The 16,944-nt window shown below is 39.5% G+C and overlaps 1 long non-coding RNA gene across 1 annotated transcript; it reads left to right on the top strand.

The window, feature by feature from the left end:
• The first annotated feature begins 1,189 nt into the window (after positions 1-1,189).
• On the top strand, positions 1,190-16,738 carry LOC130541530 (uncharacterized). The gene is made up of 6 exons (XR_008955588.1): positions 1,190-2,116; positions 3,239-3,396; positions 4,411-4,578; positions 12,891-12,974; positions 15,421-15,539; positions 15,648-16,738. It is a non-coding gene; the product is annotated as an uncharacterized LOC130541530 (long non-coding RNA).
• The last annotated feature ends 206 nt before the right edge of the window (positions 16,739-16,944 follow it).

Genomic DNA, 16,944 nt, shown 5'->3' with positions numbered 1-16,944 from the left:
GGCCAGGCTGGTCTCGAACTCCTGACCTAATGATCCACCCACCTTGGCCTCCCAAAGTGCTGGGATTACAGGCGTGAGCCACCACACCTGGCCCTACACATAGTAGAAGTTCTTTCTTCTTTTTTTTTTGATTTATTTTAATTTAATTTAATTTTATTTTATTATGATTATGCTTTAAGATTTAGGATACATGTGCACAATGTGCAGGTTAGTTACATATGTATACATGTGCCATGTTGGTGTGCTGCACCCATCAACTCGTCATTTAGCATTAGGTATATCTCCCAGTGCTATCCCTCCCCCCTCCCTCCACCCCACAACAGTCCCCGAAGTGTGATGTTCCCCTTCCTGTATCCATGTGTTCTCATTGTTCAATTCCCACCTATGAGTGAGAACATGCGGTGTTTGGTTTCTTGTCCTTGCGATAGTTTGCTGAGAATGATGGTTTCCAGTTTCATCCGTGTCCCTACAAAGGACATGAACTCTAGTAGAAGTTCTTTCTAATTGAGGATCCTAAAAAGATGCAAAGACTGACTCTCTGAATAATGTTTACCTGACAAAAAAATGTTTGCACCATTACTTTTCCTAATTTTTCCCACCTGGTGAGATTATCCTGAATTGTGGTATAAATTTGGTCATGTTCTACCTTGGAAAAATATGAACTCTAAAGAATGTACAAATTAAATAATGATTATGTGATGTTAGGTATATATACTCTTAATTATTTAAAGAGCCATTTGGTAGCAAGTATCATTTTAGTATTTATAACAGGCACACTAATTTTATCCTGAGAGATATCAAAATATAATGAAGATCTGGGTAAACATGTTCATCCTCAGTTTAAGTTTAAGGTTAGATTCCACCTTTATGTTGTATCTTAAAGCAACATTTTAGGTACCCTTGGAGAGTAGCCAGAATAAAGGACCCCCAAAGCTGTCTGGTCTGTGTCTTAATCCCCCAAATCTGTGATTATGTTAGGATACATGGCAAATAAGCATTAAGCTTGCAGATGGTATTAAGATTTCTAATTAAGATGACCTTTAAGACCGGGAGATTATGCTAGATCAGCCGGATGAGCCCCGTGTAATCGCAAGACCATTCACGTGGCCAAGGAAAGTGGAAGAGTCAGTGTCAGAGTGATGTGATATAAAAAAGATGTGACTGGCCATCGATGGCTTTGAAGATGGGAAGAGGCAACGAGCCAAGAAATGTGGGCAGCCTCTAGGAAGGCTGGGAAAGGGAGGAAAACAGATTCTCCTCTAGAGCCTCCAGAAAGGACATCTGAATTTTAGCTTAGTGAGAGCCATGTTGGACTTCTGACTTGCAGAACTGCAAGATAATAAATTTGTGTGATTTTAAGCCACCAAGTTTGTGGCAATTCGTTACAGCATCCATAAAAAAGTAACACATCTTCTAACTCAGGCTATGCCTACAGAATACTAACAAAAAGCCACTTAAAAATAACAATGTCGGCCAGGCGCAGTGGCTCACGCCTGTAATCCCAGCACTTTGGGAGGCCGAGGAGGGTGGATCATGAGGTTAGGAGATCGAGACCATCCTGGCTAACACAGTGAAACCCTGTCTCTACTGAAAATACAAAAAATTTAGCCGGGCATGGTGGCAGGCGCCTATAGTCCCAGCAACTCGGGAGGCTGAGGCAGGAGAATGGCGTGAACCCGGGAGGTAGAGCTTGCAGTGAGCCGAGACTGTGCCACTGCACTCCAGCCTGGGCGACAAAGCGAGACTCCGTCTGAAAAAACAAAAAAAAACCCAAAAAACAAAAAAACAATGTCATGGTATTAGTTAAGGCAAGTGATATTCGCTACCATAACAAAAATCTCTAAAAATCTTATGGCTTAATATAATTAGAATGTATTATTTGCCCCAGAGAATTCAGACAGATGTTTGTTTCTGCTCTAGTCACTTTCCATATAGTCATTCCAAGTCCAGTCTTCTTCCATCCTGTGGCTCCGACTTCTTCCAAGACCTTAAAATCCTTTCTCCTTCCAGCAGATGCAGAAGGAGAGAATGTGTGGAGGATTATGTAGAAGGATTTCACGAGCCTGGCCTGGAGAGGACACATCACTTCCAACTCCATTCCATTACCAGAGCTTAGGTGAATGCATGTGCCTCATTTTAAAGCAACATTTTAGGTACCCTTGGAGAGTAGCCAGAATAAAGGACCCCCAAAGCTGTCTGGTCTATGTCTTAATCCCCCGAATCTGTGATTATGTTAGGGTACATGGCAAATAAGAATTAAGCTTGCAGATGGTATTAAGATTTCTAATTAAGATGACCTTTAAGACCAGGAGATTATGCTAGATCAGCCGGATGAGCCCCGTGTAATCGCAAGACCATTCACGTGGCCAAGGAAAGTGGAAGAGTCAGTGTCAGAGTGATGTGATATAAAAAAGATCTGACTGGCCATCGATGGCTTTGAAGATGGGAAGAGGCAACCATTACCAGAGCTTAGGTGAATGCATGTGCCTCATTGCAAGGGAGGCTGTGAAATGTAGTCTAGCTGTGTCCTCGAGGAAAAGGAAATTTGGAACTTGACTAACACATAGCAGTCTCAGCCACAACTGGGCAAGGCCATCTTTTGACAAAATATAAAAAAACAGGGACAGGGAAAAACAACAAATTTCATTGTGAAGTAGAGTCAATTAAATAATGAGACGCATAATAGATAAGCAGCTATTAGCGCTAGTTTAAAATACTTGCAACATCACTGAGGGATTCCTGAAAAGTCACTTAAGGTCTCTGGGTCTCAGTTTTCTCATCCCGGATACAGCCATAAAAATCTGCCCTGCCTCAAACTTGTTCTCTGTCCCAGCTTTTGCCAGTTTTCAGGTTTTTAGAAAAAACAGAAAGACACTAAACATGTTTATTTGTTTGCATGTGCATGTCTAGAGAATGTGAGTTACGCTATTTTTTATAAATGAATTTTTCCAAATTAACTAGTTAAATATAAATGCATAGTTTCTTTTTGTTAGGTTGCCCATCGAAATTGCCATTTTTTTAGCTTAAATATGGCCAAATGACGGCAATTTCATGTAGTCGAATTTAATATATTACATTAAAATAACATGTTGGCTCTTTTTGTATAACCAAGAAATGACTTAGGAGACTGTTTCTGATTACTGTAAATCTTCACTGTAATTCTCTATCATGATGTCTTGTTTATTATCTTCCCGTATTTTGCAATTTGTAATTTATCTGTCTGTTTGCTTCTTTAAAGTCTATTTCCAGAAGATTATAAGCTTCATGGGGGTAGATGCTTTACTTCATTCATCACTGCATCTCCAACGCCTAGCACAGAGTCCTGAATTACAGGCTCAATAACTATTTACTGAATGTGAAAACAGAGCTGCTTGAAGATATATGAGGCTAATTGAGGTGACAATATCACATAACTTTTATCTGAGATTGCAAATAAATTGTTATACATATTCCAGATAATATTTTTCACCTGTTTTACTTCAATTTTTATAAAATCCAGAATTCCTTTCAATGCCAACCAAAACCACTACGCCATTTGTGTACTACGAAAAAGCAGTGCCTACACTGTTGTAAATGCTTTTCCATGAATTACTTTGGATAGCTAAAGACTGTGACTTTGAAGCTCGTAGTGATTCAGTATTATTGTGAATTGCGTAGGTGAGAAGGGACATAGAGGTTGCTGAACCTCTCTTTACCCAAACCCTCCTAGACTGGTGCAAATTTGTTCAATTTCTAACATCTTCCTAGAAGAACATTTCACACTCAGCTTTTGGAAACACTTCCAATGATACCATATGTCAGTGTTGTTGGGATTTTCTTCCTTTTAATTTAAATGCTTGTACTTAGGTCTGTTTCTTCTTGTTGTTAAGTGAAAATAGTAAAAGACTGTCATCTTTTGGGTGGTGAAAATTCGTCAAAGCCAAGAAAACCATCTTTTAATAATCACCAGTTCTCATTGTTCTATGTTCATGTGGTTTTGAGATGTTTTAGACCCATCTCCAAAAATACCTGCACCCCAGGCAAAACTGGTAGCAAAACAGCAACCCGGATGTTGGTGTGCATGTTAAAACGTTGTTCTGACTCACAGAATTGGAATGTAATTTACTACTGGGGATAAACTCTGTGAAAACACCTCCATGATCAAAATAAAAGATGAAAAAGAAGAGCATCCTTGGGCCCCAGGGAGAGAACTAGATCTGATGGTGTCTGGTGCAGCTTGCAAATGTGAACATTTCTTAAGGCCACTACAGGACAGGAATATAGGAGCCCAGAAATAATTGAACTTGAAAATGTTCCTGCCCATTTGGCTGAAATCAATGGTGAAAACCCCTATGGTATTGAATATGTTTTTAAATTTATATTAAATACCTCCGTTTTTTGGAAATTCATTTTGCTTTTCTTTTTACTTAGCTTGTGCATTTGTTGGCTATTGCTGCTACAGTGGATGCTGTTGTTCAGTATTCAGATATCAAGAAACAACTAGCCAAAATAAGGAGGAACGAGGGGCCCATGAAGCTCAGTAGAGCTTGTGATAATATTTGCAAGAGAAGACTGCCTACCAAACTAACTTCAGAAAAGGTGATGATGATGTTCCCTACTATCAAATACAATGTCATGGAAATAGAGTGTTAGGTACAAAGATAAAATCAGAAACACACAAGTCCCCTGGGAGATGCAGCAGCAACAGGAGTGGTGTATGGGGCAGCCCTAGTAATGTGAAGGAGGACGGATAAGATTGAATTTGCTCATGAAGAGGCAGTTTCTTGTTGCATCTTTCTCAAAGCACTTCTTTTTATCTTCTATGACACTATGTTTTCCTAGGTAGTAGGTCTTTCTACCTGCTCTGTTTTAATCTCTGGGTAATCTTCTACCTTGAGTCTCCTAATAGAGAGCCTTCCCTAAGACTCCTTTCTCACTCCTCTCCTACGACCTGTTGAGCAAGCAAACCCTTCTCTGTTCTCTGGCTATGATCTCAGCTCTGGACCTTGTATTTCCAAATGCCACTGATAATTTTTCATAGGCATGTGCATTGTAATGCACTGTAAAGTTGAATGGAATTCATAGGAATGAGACACTTCCCTCATCAACCAGAGAACAAACAGAATATATTGGTAACTATATATGCCTCAGGACAGATGTTCATGTATCCTTTATAGAATCTAAATATAAGCATAGTATTCTGTCTACATGGAATCCTCAATGCAAGTTATTGACTGACTGACATAAATCTGAGTAAAGCATTCATATAAATCTGAGTAAAACTTTATGTAATAGATTATAGGGGATTTTTTAAAATGAGCTATGTAGGGTCATTAGTGTTGGGCTGATAAGTGACAAAGAGAAATTAGCATTCCTTGGCTCCCATTTTGTGCCTATCTTCTCAGAGTTTGTCTTGACCCCAGGGCAAGAAAGCTGTGCCTCATATTCCTGCACCAGTCAGTCACTTGTTCAGAGTTGCCTGGGGACTTTCAGGTCTGTGTTTGTGTGGGCTGAGGCCCAGGAGCACTTTGGTAGCCCTCTAAGAAAATTGGTGTGAGCTTTGGAAGCAAGAGCACACAGAAGCCAGGGGAGGGTCACACAGCAATGGCAGGCAGAACACTGGCAGTCTCCTCTACACCAAGAAAAAATTTAATATCTCATGAAGCATAGTATTAATATAAATGTAATTCTGTCTTCTTGGAAATTCCAGTAACATGGAATGTTAAATGGATGCTTCCAGAGAGACATCATCAACTATTCGAGATTTAACTCTCACCACTGCTTCTTAAAATGCACCAGGTGGACCCCTCTCCCAAGCTGTGTAGCTTGAACACTTCACTTGGTGACAAGGCTGGCATTAGGATGACATGCTGAGGGCAGCTGGGGCAAAGGACATGACACCTGATGGCTATCTGACAAGCTGAGGCCAGGAGAGTTATACTGTCCCTTCCTGCATACAGAACTCTGAATTCTAATGAGGACTAAGTTCTGATTTTTTTATCTTGCCCAAATTCCTAGCTAAGGGGTCTGGGAAGTCATGCCCTACAAACCATAAATTCTCATTAGGTGGGTTTTATTTAACCTGATATATCATGACTTACTTTCCAACCTGACTCTGGCATAATGAAGTGACATTGTTGTCTGGGGTTGAATACCTGGGGTTTGTTGTCTCATGCCAAGAAAATTAAGGACATGGACACACACACAGAGTGGGTTAAGGAGTGGAGTTTAATAGGCAGAAGAAAGGAGACAGCAGAGTAGCTCTCTCTCTTGAGAGAGAGGTTTCTGACAAAAAAGGGAAAAGTGGCCAACACAGCAGATTTTATAGGCAGGCTTGAGGAGGTGGTGTCTGATTTACATAGGGTCCACAGATTGGTTTGGCCAGGTGTGCCATTTACATGCTGCATGGGGAAGGCTGGTCATCCCACCCTAATCATATTATGCAAAAGGCCCCTTGGCCAGTGCCATCTTGTCTGCTCCTTACTATACACCTGGCTGGCAGAGAAGGGAAGATGGAACTGCCATTTTGAACATGATTGACACAACTACCGGCATCTAGTTCTGCAGCTCAATTTTACAGGCTGCCCTTTGTTAGAAAGGAAAATGATTTGGGGCTGCTTTTCATTAAAAGGAAAACCTTACTGAGGACTTCCGTACCCTCGTTATCTGCCTAAGTAATTTCTAACTCCTGTATCAATAACATTACAAGGAAGAAAATAAAAATATTTTACTCCAAAACATATTACTTTGCCATATCTTGAAATGGCCCTGCAAAGCTGCCCTTTGTGGGGGAAAATTTGCATCTGTAAAGAATCCCTGTTAACATAGCTAGATCTTTTTCTTTCAGGCCCTCCCAATCCTAAAGAGATTAACTGAAAGTCTAGCACCTTTTAAAGACCTGAATAGGAAACATCTGTCATCTATTGTCTCTAATGGCAGCCACTGTAGACCTCAAAAAAACCTTGTCTCCACAATCTTCTTAACCTGAATATTTCCTTTCTATGGATCCCAGGTTTTTAGACAAACTCAATCAATTGTCAGAAAAGGTTTAAATTTACCTATAGCCTGGAAGCCCCCCTCCCACCCCCTACACCCTTTGAGTTGTCCTGCTTTTCTGGACCAAACTAATGTATTTCTTAAATGTATTTGATTGATGTCTCTTGCCTCTCTAAAATGCATAAAACCAAGCTGCACCCCGACCACCCTGGGCACAAGTTCTCAGGACCTTCTGAAGGCTGTGTCACGGGCCATAGTCACTCTTTGGCTCAGAATAAATCTCTTCAAATGTTTTGCAGGGTTTGACTCTTTTGTTGACACTAGTGGCTTTGGCTTTGTGACACTACAAGAGGCTTGAGAGACTGCAAGAGATGCTAGAGAAATTCTTTTAAAAAAAAGGGAACTACTTTTAAGAAGAGGTATGACTGAGAAGAAGGGAAATAAAACTTTTTTTATTTTAAAACAAAACCTAAACATATCAATAGTATTGCCCTTCAAAATAGCACCCTCATTCCAGCAACCCGTATTCCAGCAGAAGAGCAGCCATCACTCAACTGCCCCCCAGGGACTGCTATTAGCCAGCTAAGACAATCAACATTTTTACTTTAAAGTTACACCTTGATTCAGTCTCAGAAACGTGAAATAAAATGTGGTAAGCTGTTTTACTTATTAGATATCACTCCAAATGATTTCAGTTATTTACAATTTTTTAAAAATCACCTTCATGATTGAAAAATTTGGTGAAAAATGTCCTCCACTGAAGACATCATTCAGATCCAGAAGGCATTAAGCAGAAGTACCATCATCTAGATATTAAAGGCCCCAAAGTACTAAGTTAGAATTACTAAGCTATTTCATGTAAATATGGATTTTTTTTCTTTTTTTGCCCAAATTATCCAGGCAATTTACTTGTTTTCTTCTGTAGCACATAGTGTGTTATGGCTTTGTCATGGTTAGTGCATCTTACCAGGTATGCAGTTTTTTCTGCATTGTAGTTTAAAAAGTAACCACATAAATTATATAGCAAAAAGGCTCACATCTGCTAGGAGCATGACAGATGCACAAACTTAAATTGGAGTTCCTGTCAAAGTCTATGCTGTCATGTTCATGGACATAACATTGATCCTGGATTCCTGTGGCCACTAACTAAGGCTGGGAGCAGAAGAATTAAAGGTCAAATGCACTCTTTGCATTCATGACCATTGAACAGTAAAATCCACTGTGAGTTGAAGGTTTCCTCTGTGTGGTAATTAATACCATTTCATGGTACTTGCCAGTTACACAAGAATGCACAAAGTTGTAAAAATGTTGAAAATAGTTAAACCTTGATGGCTTCTGTCACTTTGTCTCATAAAAGGAATAGAAACAAAAGAGGCAAAATTCCTTGTGGTTGTGTGAGGAGAATTCCATTCACAGAAGGACCTGCTCAGGTGAGCAGACAAAGGACACAGAGAGCTGGAAGTCGTTTAATTCCATTTTTGCTGCAGGTAGAGCATGCTTTATCTGAAATGCTTGGGATCAGAAATATTTCAGATTTTGGATTTTTCTTGAATTTTGGAATACTTGAATATATATACTTGGGAATGGAACCCAAATCTAAACACAAAATTCATGTATGCTTCATATACACCCTATACATATAGCCTAAAGGTGATTTTATATAATATTTTAAATAATTTTGTGTATGAAACGAAGTTTGAGCACACTGACCCATTGGAAAGCAAAGGCGTCACTACCTCGGCATTTTGGATTTCAAATGTTTGGATTAGAAATGTTAATGTACCTGCTTCTTGAGAGTTCATCACAGCTTGGGGAACAGAAAAAACTCATTTGACTGAAGGAAAAATAACTCCGATATGGTAGCACAAAACATTTCAGAATCATAGAGGTAAAAGAGTCTTGGAGAGAGAATCTGTTACCTTCCTCTGACTTCAAGAACAGCCATTCTAATGAGGCAGTTATGTTTTATATGAAAATATCTACTCTAAGGCAGGGAATGCTAAAACTTATTGGGTAATGCATTTCAATCCCTAAAAATTAAGATATGTACTAATGCTCCTGGTTCTATTAACACCCATTTTTTCTTCATTACTAATGGAATTGATAATCAGTTAATCATTGTCATATGAATAATTCTACCCAAAAAAGGACATTCTTAAGTCATTCTTCAGCTTTAAAAAAATCTCCAGGCTTATTAAGCCTGGAGATAAATATAGGTGTAATTTTCTTACCATTTAAACAATCTTTTTGATTTTTTTCCAAGATTCACTCGTCTTAAAATAAATCTGGTTTTAGCTAATACGCTTCAAATTGTTGTTAATAAATAGAGAATTGACACTACTTATCCTTCCTCATCTTCTGGTAGCATTTTCTAGAAAGCTGGCCAAGTTTTAGAAAGAGTGTTGTATCCACAAGCCAATGAGAGAATAATTAGCCAAAACAAGGACTAAATTCACAATTATGTTTTTCTTTGTACCATGCCTAATAAAATAAAATAGCATATGTGAGGCAAGAAGGCTTTAAGGAGGAAAGAAGAGGAAAGGGGGTTACACAGTTTGTGGAAAAATCTAAATATTTAGGAAATAGACATTATACTCTTATTCTTACCAGTGGGGCTGGGGCTCTGAAAAGTTAATGGGAAATATCAGTGTTTCTGTGCTAATGAGAGTGCTCATCAGAGAAAGGATAATACAAGAAACGAAACAACTGAGCAGGTGAGAGGGTATGGGATCCAGGTAGAGGGGGACTAGATTTTGGTAAAGCAACGATAGTAAATTCAATGTAGCTGAAGAATTGCAGTTTGGGAACTGAATGCAGGTATGAATTGTTAGATATGATGGTGGAAAGCTGATGGTGACTGCTTCTATGATGTCTGTAAATGTTACAAATGAGAATAATAGGAAAGGTGAGGGAGTAGGAAATTTGGGGGGGTAGAAAAAAGGATGTGAACTAGTAACTTAGGAAAACAGAAAGGTGAATAAACTAGGCATGTGTGGTAGGATTGCCCATTTGAGGTTAGTGGTCTGGATATAAAGTGAGATCGGTCAGCACAGTTCTTGGGTGGCCAGGGCAGTCTCAATTTTAGTTGTTGATTTTTTTTGTATTATCATTTGAGAGATACTTCTCTTTGCCCATTGGCTGTTTGGATAACCTCTTGACATGCTAAAAGTGTGGAGGGAATGTCCAAGCCCACTGCTGTCTGGAATCACAACCTTGGACTGTGTCACAGCTGATAAGAGATAATGAAACAGAAGGAGGTGCCTAGGGAAGAGAGAAGCAGTTTTTCTCTGAGCTGGAGTATACTCCCTACAAGTTGAAGATAAGAGAGCTTCAGGGAGGCCAGCTTATAGGTCAAGACGCAGGAAGCAAGGGCCTTAGGATGAATAGCCAGCACCATCTTATCCTAGACAGCAAGGCTCCATCCTATTGTTGATTCTGGGAGTAAAATGGTTTCCCTGATTACTAAAGCCTGTTTATTCATTCAGGCCACAGAAGCAAGTATGTTCACACCATGGCAAGCATACAACAAGCTTTTTTTTTTTTTCCTATGCAGCATAATTTTATTTTTTAACTTTTAAGTTCAGGGGTACATGTGCAGGTGTGTTACAGAGGTAAACTTGTGTCATGGGGGTTTGTTGTACAGATTATTTCATCACCCAGGTATTAAACCCAGTACCTATTTGTTTTTCCTGATCTTCTCCCTCCTACCACCCTCCACCCTCTGAAAGGCCCCAGGGTGTGTTGTTTCCCCTCCATGTGTCTATGTGTTCTCATCATTTAGCTCTCACTTATAAGTGAGAACATGTGGTGTTTGGTTTTCTGTTTCTGTGTTAGTTTGCTAAGGATAATGGCCTGCAGCTTCAACCATGTTCCTGCAAAAGACATGATCTAATTCTTTTTTATGGTTGTATACTATTCCATGGTGTATAGGTACCACATTTTCTTTATCCAGTCTATTATTGATGGGCATTTAGGTTGACTCCATGTCTCTGCTGTTGTAAATAGTGCTGTAATGAACATACATGTGCGTGTATCTTTATGTATGTATTTATTTATTTATATTTTTTTGAGATGGAGTCTTCCCCTGTCACCCAGGCTGGAGTGCAGTGGCACAGTCTTGGCTCACTGCAACTTCTGCCTACCAGGTTCAAACGATTCTCCTGCCTCAGTCTCCTGAGTAGCTGGGACTACAGGCGTGTGCCACCACACCAGGCTTATTTTTGTATTTTTAGTAGAGACAGGGTTTTACCATGTTGGCCAGGCTGGTCTCAAACTCCTGACCTCAGGTGATCCGCCAACCTCAGGCTCCCAAAGTGCTGGGATTACAGGCGTGAGCCATCACGCTCAGCCAGCATATGTCTTTATAATAGGACAATTTATATTCCTTTGGGTATATAACTTATAATGGGATTGCTGGGTCGAATGGTATTTCTGTCTTTAGGTCTTTGAGGACTCGCCACACTGTCTTCCACAATGGTTGAACTAATTTACACTCCCACCAACAGTGTATAAATGTTCCTTTTGTCTACAACCATGTCAGCATCTGTTATTTTTTGACTTTTAAGTAATAGCCATTCTGACAGGTGTGAGATGGTATCTCACTGTGATTTTGATTTGTATTTCTCTAATGATCGGCGATGTTGAGCTTTTTTTCATATGATTGTTGGCTGCATATATGTCTTCTTTGAAAAGTGTCTGTTCATGTCCTTTGCCCACTTTTTAATAGGGTTTTTTTTTCTTGTAAATTAAATTAAGCTTTTCTTAACACTTTCTGTGTCATCACATTGTCTCAGACCTTTGTTTCCATCTAGCTGTGTTATTTCTGCTCTTTCTCCCCAGTGGCTGCTTGTTTTCTTCCACATCCAGCCCTCTAAGTGGGGTCTTCTCTGAGGCCCATCCTTGGTTTTCTCTTATGATCAGTTTATACGCCCACTCTTAGAAAGGTGAATCATTCTTTTGGTTCTAGTGCTCTCCTTGTCTCCCACTTTGTGTTTCCATAGAGATAAACATCAGAACTTCAATGTGTCTAAAATCAAAACATTTGCTGTCTCTTCTCCTGGGTTTACTACATGGGATCACGAAGTTACCATTCTCACCATCTTATAAGCTGGAAACCTTGCAATGTCATTACTTTATACTTTTCCTTCTCCATTACTTCCAATCTACCTCCACACCCTCTCCATTCTACTTACATAATGTCATTTTTTATCCATGCTTTCTTCTCCATCCACTCTGCCATTTTCTTCAGGAACTACAGCTACTCTCTCAAGGACTACTTTGTAGCATCCTAAGCTGTCTCTCCAGCACTACTGTCTCTCTGCTCAAAGCCTGTACACCACTGTGCTATCATCTATGGTGTGCTAATACCATGGTGTTCTAATTGATCCTGCCCAATAAAGTCCAAAGTACTTAACGTGGCCCTCGTGGCCTTCAATGATGTCTCTAGTCTTTCCAGCCTTATTTTCCATAATACATGTATCCTCACCACATCAGTGGCACAATAAAACTCTCCCCAAGTATGCCCTATTCCCTTTCCTCCATATCTCCTCTCACGTCATTTCTTCAATAATCACTTTCTTCTTTTCTCATAATCCATCCCCAGTTAAACATTCCAGCCTCCTCAGTTTAACTGTAGCTGACATGACAACATTGTTTCTACATATATTTATAATAAAAACATATAAAATGTATAAAACATAAAAAAGTAATTGGCTTAAAATGTTATGTATTTAATTACATAGACATACATATATAAAGTTTTCAAGCCAATTATGTTTTAGTTTTCCATTATAAAAGATATGCCAGCACACTGAAGAAAATCTGGGAGATGCAGATAGGAAAGAGAAAGATATAGCTCATGGAATGATCAACATAACACAACCACAATGAGGACACTAGTACATTTCCTTCTTTAGGTGTTTCTGGTTGAAATCGTCGTGCCCAACATTCCACCAGGTTCCTCACATGTTGAATACATCAAAGCCTACTCCACCCATCTGGTGAGTCTTGATTTTAACTCTTAGAGAACTCAAAGTTGTACTCTTCTATTGCTGCTCTGATACTATTTTTATAAAAGGACTACATTATTTTTGTTCAAAGCAACCAAATTAAATCCATAGAATCCACAAAAAGATAAATTTAACCAACAGCTCAAAGGCTTGACTTTCTCACCTTTTCCCAAGAAGGCATTTTTGACAATTTTATCAGTTATCTAGGACTGCCATAACAACATACCACAGGCCGGGTGGCTTAAACAACAGAAATTTATTTCTCACAGTTCTAGAAGCTGGAAGGCCAAGATCAAGCTGTCAGCTGGGTAGGAATTTCTCCTGAGGCCTCTCTCTTCAGCTTGCAGATGGTTCCCTGGTCACTGTGCCCTCACATGGTCTTTTCTCTGTGCATGTGTGCCTCTCTGCTGTCTCTCTTCTGTCTTACAAGGACGTCAGTCATACTGGACTAGGGTCCCATCCTTATGAACTCATTTAACTTTAATTACCTCCCAAAAGGTCTTATCTCCAAGTACAGTCATATTGGGTGTTAAAGCTTCAACATATGAATTTCAGGGGGACGCAATTCAGTCCACAACTGTGAGGGAAACTTCTATGGTCTCTTCAACATAGGACAAATGTACTAATAGGGATCTCATTTTTTCCCCTTTGCTTTGCTAATAATATGCGATTTGGAATAAGAAAATGTAAAGTGCCACCATAGATTTACATTAGCATCAAATTGGAAAGTTCACTTCTGAATCATTTCACATGGCTGAACATTCACATTGAAATTTTGCCTCAGGTGTAATTGTAAAAACTGCCCTCCATCACTTTCTACTAAAGGGGAATCAAAGAATACCAGTTTCATTAACTGAATTTGGTTACAAATCACACTGATACCAAAGGGAGGATAAGTGTTAGGTCTAGCGATGAGGCAGCTGCTGTCACGGCTTTTCCCATTGAGTTTCCAGTCCATCCAGAAGAGCAGTATCTCCCTTCCAAGAGATAAGTTTATGTTGGATTTGGCACAGAAGGCAAATTCTGGTCTGATATATGTAAGATGTTGACATTTCCAAAAGAAAGTCACAATGTGTTCTCTCCCAGGGTCACCAATAAGTTCTGAATATGAAACACAACAGGGCATCTGTTCACCTCTCCCCGAACTTCTAGAAAGTAAAGTAAGTTGCTCTGCACAAGAGGCTTAGTGGATGTGCTTCATCATCACAAACAGAGGTGTCAATTATGGAAATTATGGAGAAACAAAGCCATGTGCTGCTTGTCACTGGGAGGGGTAAGACAACCAAGAATCCAGAAAACAAAGGCTCTCAAAGGCAAGCCAGAAAACAAATCAAACACCAAGTGATCACACTGAAAAGAATAAATGTTACAGTACAGCATTTGATTCTTGTACTTGTCAGTTGGCTTTGTGGATGCCCTCAAATTGGAAGCTTGATGTTGGAAGAGCCCTACAGGGATGAAATCAGAAATCAACAAATAAGGGCTGGAGAAGTGATCAACTGTTTATCACAGGCCAGTCCCCAGCACTTAGAAAAGGTCTATATGTCAGAGGACCTGATATAGTTTGTGGCATTATGGGATTTGCTTTGGGAATCTAATAAAGGTGCTTACAATAAAGGCAGTCAAACCGATGCACTTATAATTGCTATGGGGTAAGGACAAGATACATTATTTAACTTGCTAGAGGTCTTCAAACTTCATTTCACAGTTATTTTGGTGCTCTTTTCTTCAAAAATCTTCTATGAATACAAAAAACACAAATGCGTCGAATGATGCAAATTCCATCTCCATCGTTTCTTGCCAGCTCTCTTAGCGAGGTGCTAATGAGCAATAAAATGGTCCCTAAACAGGCTTTTGGAAAGAGAAGGAAGAAAATCCAGGAACCAGGACAACCCAAAGCTGGATCATCACTCAGAATGAGCTACAAATTATCTTAACTGTCTTCTACAATGCTGCCTGAAATATTAGGTTTCTCAATCCAATTGTCACACGGCATCAAAATTATACCATTACCACTAGGCATTTCTCAGCAGAGAGTTTTCTAGGTAACAATGCTTCTTTTCTTCCTCTTTCTCTTCATAAACAGAAAAACATGGAATCCATATTTTCCCTATAAGATAAACATGTGATTCACTTACCACAGGACTGTCTGTAAAATAACTCTGGCTCAGGGTGTGGACATCATCTCACCCATTGTCATCACAATATTCTTTAAGTAACCACTTTCTGGGATAGAACTGCCCCAAAGAGGTAGCAGCCAGGTCACATGGTGGTTTTAGTTTACTCTCTCAAACATGCAATTCCAATGACAAAAAAAAAAAATGACTCTTAATGATGGGTTCAATAATAGTGGGTGTGGAAGCACTTACAGTTCTAGGACTAAGCCAGGTTTTGTACCGAAAATTAAATCACTGAAATGATATTTTCTTTTAAATAGGAATGGACAAGCAGAAATGACTCACTGTGTTTTCCAATTGCACTCAAGACCTGTCTCCATATGCCCTCCTCCTCTGCTTGAGCAGAAGGTGAAAGAGGTTGTGTTGACTGTGGAATTTGGTGAGCTTATGAATTTCTCAATGAGTCAATTTTCTGAAAACCAGTAGCTTATATTTCACAAAGTTTCAGTGTGACATAATTAAACTTATTTACTATTGACTTTCATAGGCCATTGAATCTTGAAGACAAATGCTCTTTGACTTCACTACAACATCAGAGGGCACTTGGCCAAGGAAGACTAGTTAGAACCAGCCTTTTTGCAAACACAGCTGAGGTATTTATCCTGTCTTTTCTTTATCACAAAAGTAGCATGGAGAATAATGGACAATAGAGTTCAAGTGGAGCAAGAACTGTCCAGAATTTGGGGAAGAAGTCACATATCAGTCCTGGCCATGATAACTGGGGCACATGTACTATATCCAAGTTGATATCCTTAATTTGGGGAAAGTTTTCTTGCCTTTCCCACAGCCTCCCAAGCCATTGACAATCCCCACATTCAAAACATTCTCATTCACATTTCTGATTCACTTTGGGCTACAGGAACAACAGATGTTGAGTACTTCTAGGGAGCAGAGCCATTATAGGTGGAGGTAGATCTTGCAAACAGAGAGGTAGAGAGCTTTCTCGAGACCTTTGGACCAAGCAGATGACATCACAAGGTGTACCTTATGCTAAGTGCCTGATCTCTAAGACCCTCCACCAGCGTCAGAGAGACAGCATGCTCACAACATGACAGCTGGTCATACAAGGTCAAGAAGAACATGAAGACCAGCCCACCCCTGAAAATGACAGATCAAACTCAGCTTCACAGTGTCTCTTATTCCATCCCCAATGGTGTTTAAAAACACACTTTGTCTTAAGGAACAAGGGGAACTGACCACGTGTTCACGACAGTTCATTTCTTACCCTCTGCTTTGGCTTGACCAAACTTTAGTCAGGTTTCTCTCCTCCACAAAGATTCCTAGACTTTGGCTGTCCCCCAAGTTTAAGCAAGCACTGAAACACTAAGGAGCAGAACATCTGTTAACAGCTCATCCTGAAAATCAACTGACCATAGGAAAAAACACTCCCTATTGAGATATCCTGGTTTTGCCACCTGCTCGCCCACACTTCATGCCCTTCTCCTCCACAAAGGTCTGGCTGGTTCTTCTCCCTCCATACAAAAGAAAAGCTTATTTCTGTTTGATTTTGAGACATTTGCAGATATCTGAGGTTCGCATGTTCTTCCTATTGCAATAGTCTTTTTGAGTAAAGTCTCTAAGTCTGATTTGTTTTTAATTAATATCATGCAACTTGATACTTTATAGAAATAAGAATAAATGAGCCACACATATGCAACAACATGAGTGAATCTCACAAATATAATATGAAGCATAAAAAGCAAGAACTAAATGGCTATATGCTGTATACTTTATATGAAGTTCAAAAGAGGAAAAATGAACATAAATTGTTGAAAGTCAGGATA

Source organism: Pan paniscus, chromosome 4, assembly GCF_029289425.2.
Source record: "Pan paniscus chromosome 4, NHGRI_mPanPan1-v2.0_pri, whole genome shotgun sequence".
Taxonomy (NCBI): domain Eukaryota; kingdom Metazoa; phylum Chordata; class Mammalia; order Primates; family Hominidae; genus Pan; species Pan paniscus.
The sequence above is the reverse complement of the archived record's forward strand: the minus strand, read 5'-3'. Positions and strand labels throughout refer to the sequence as shown.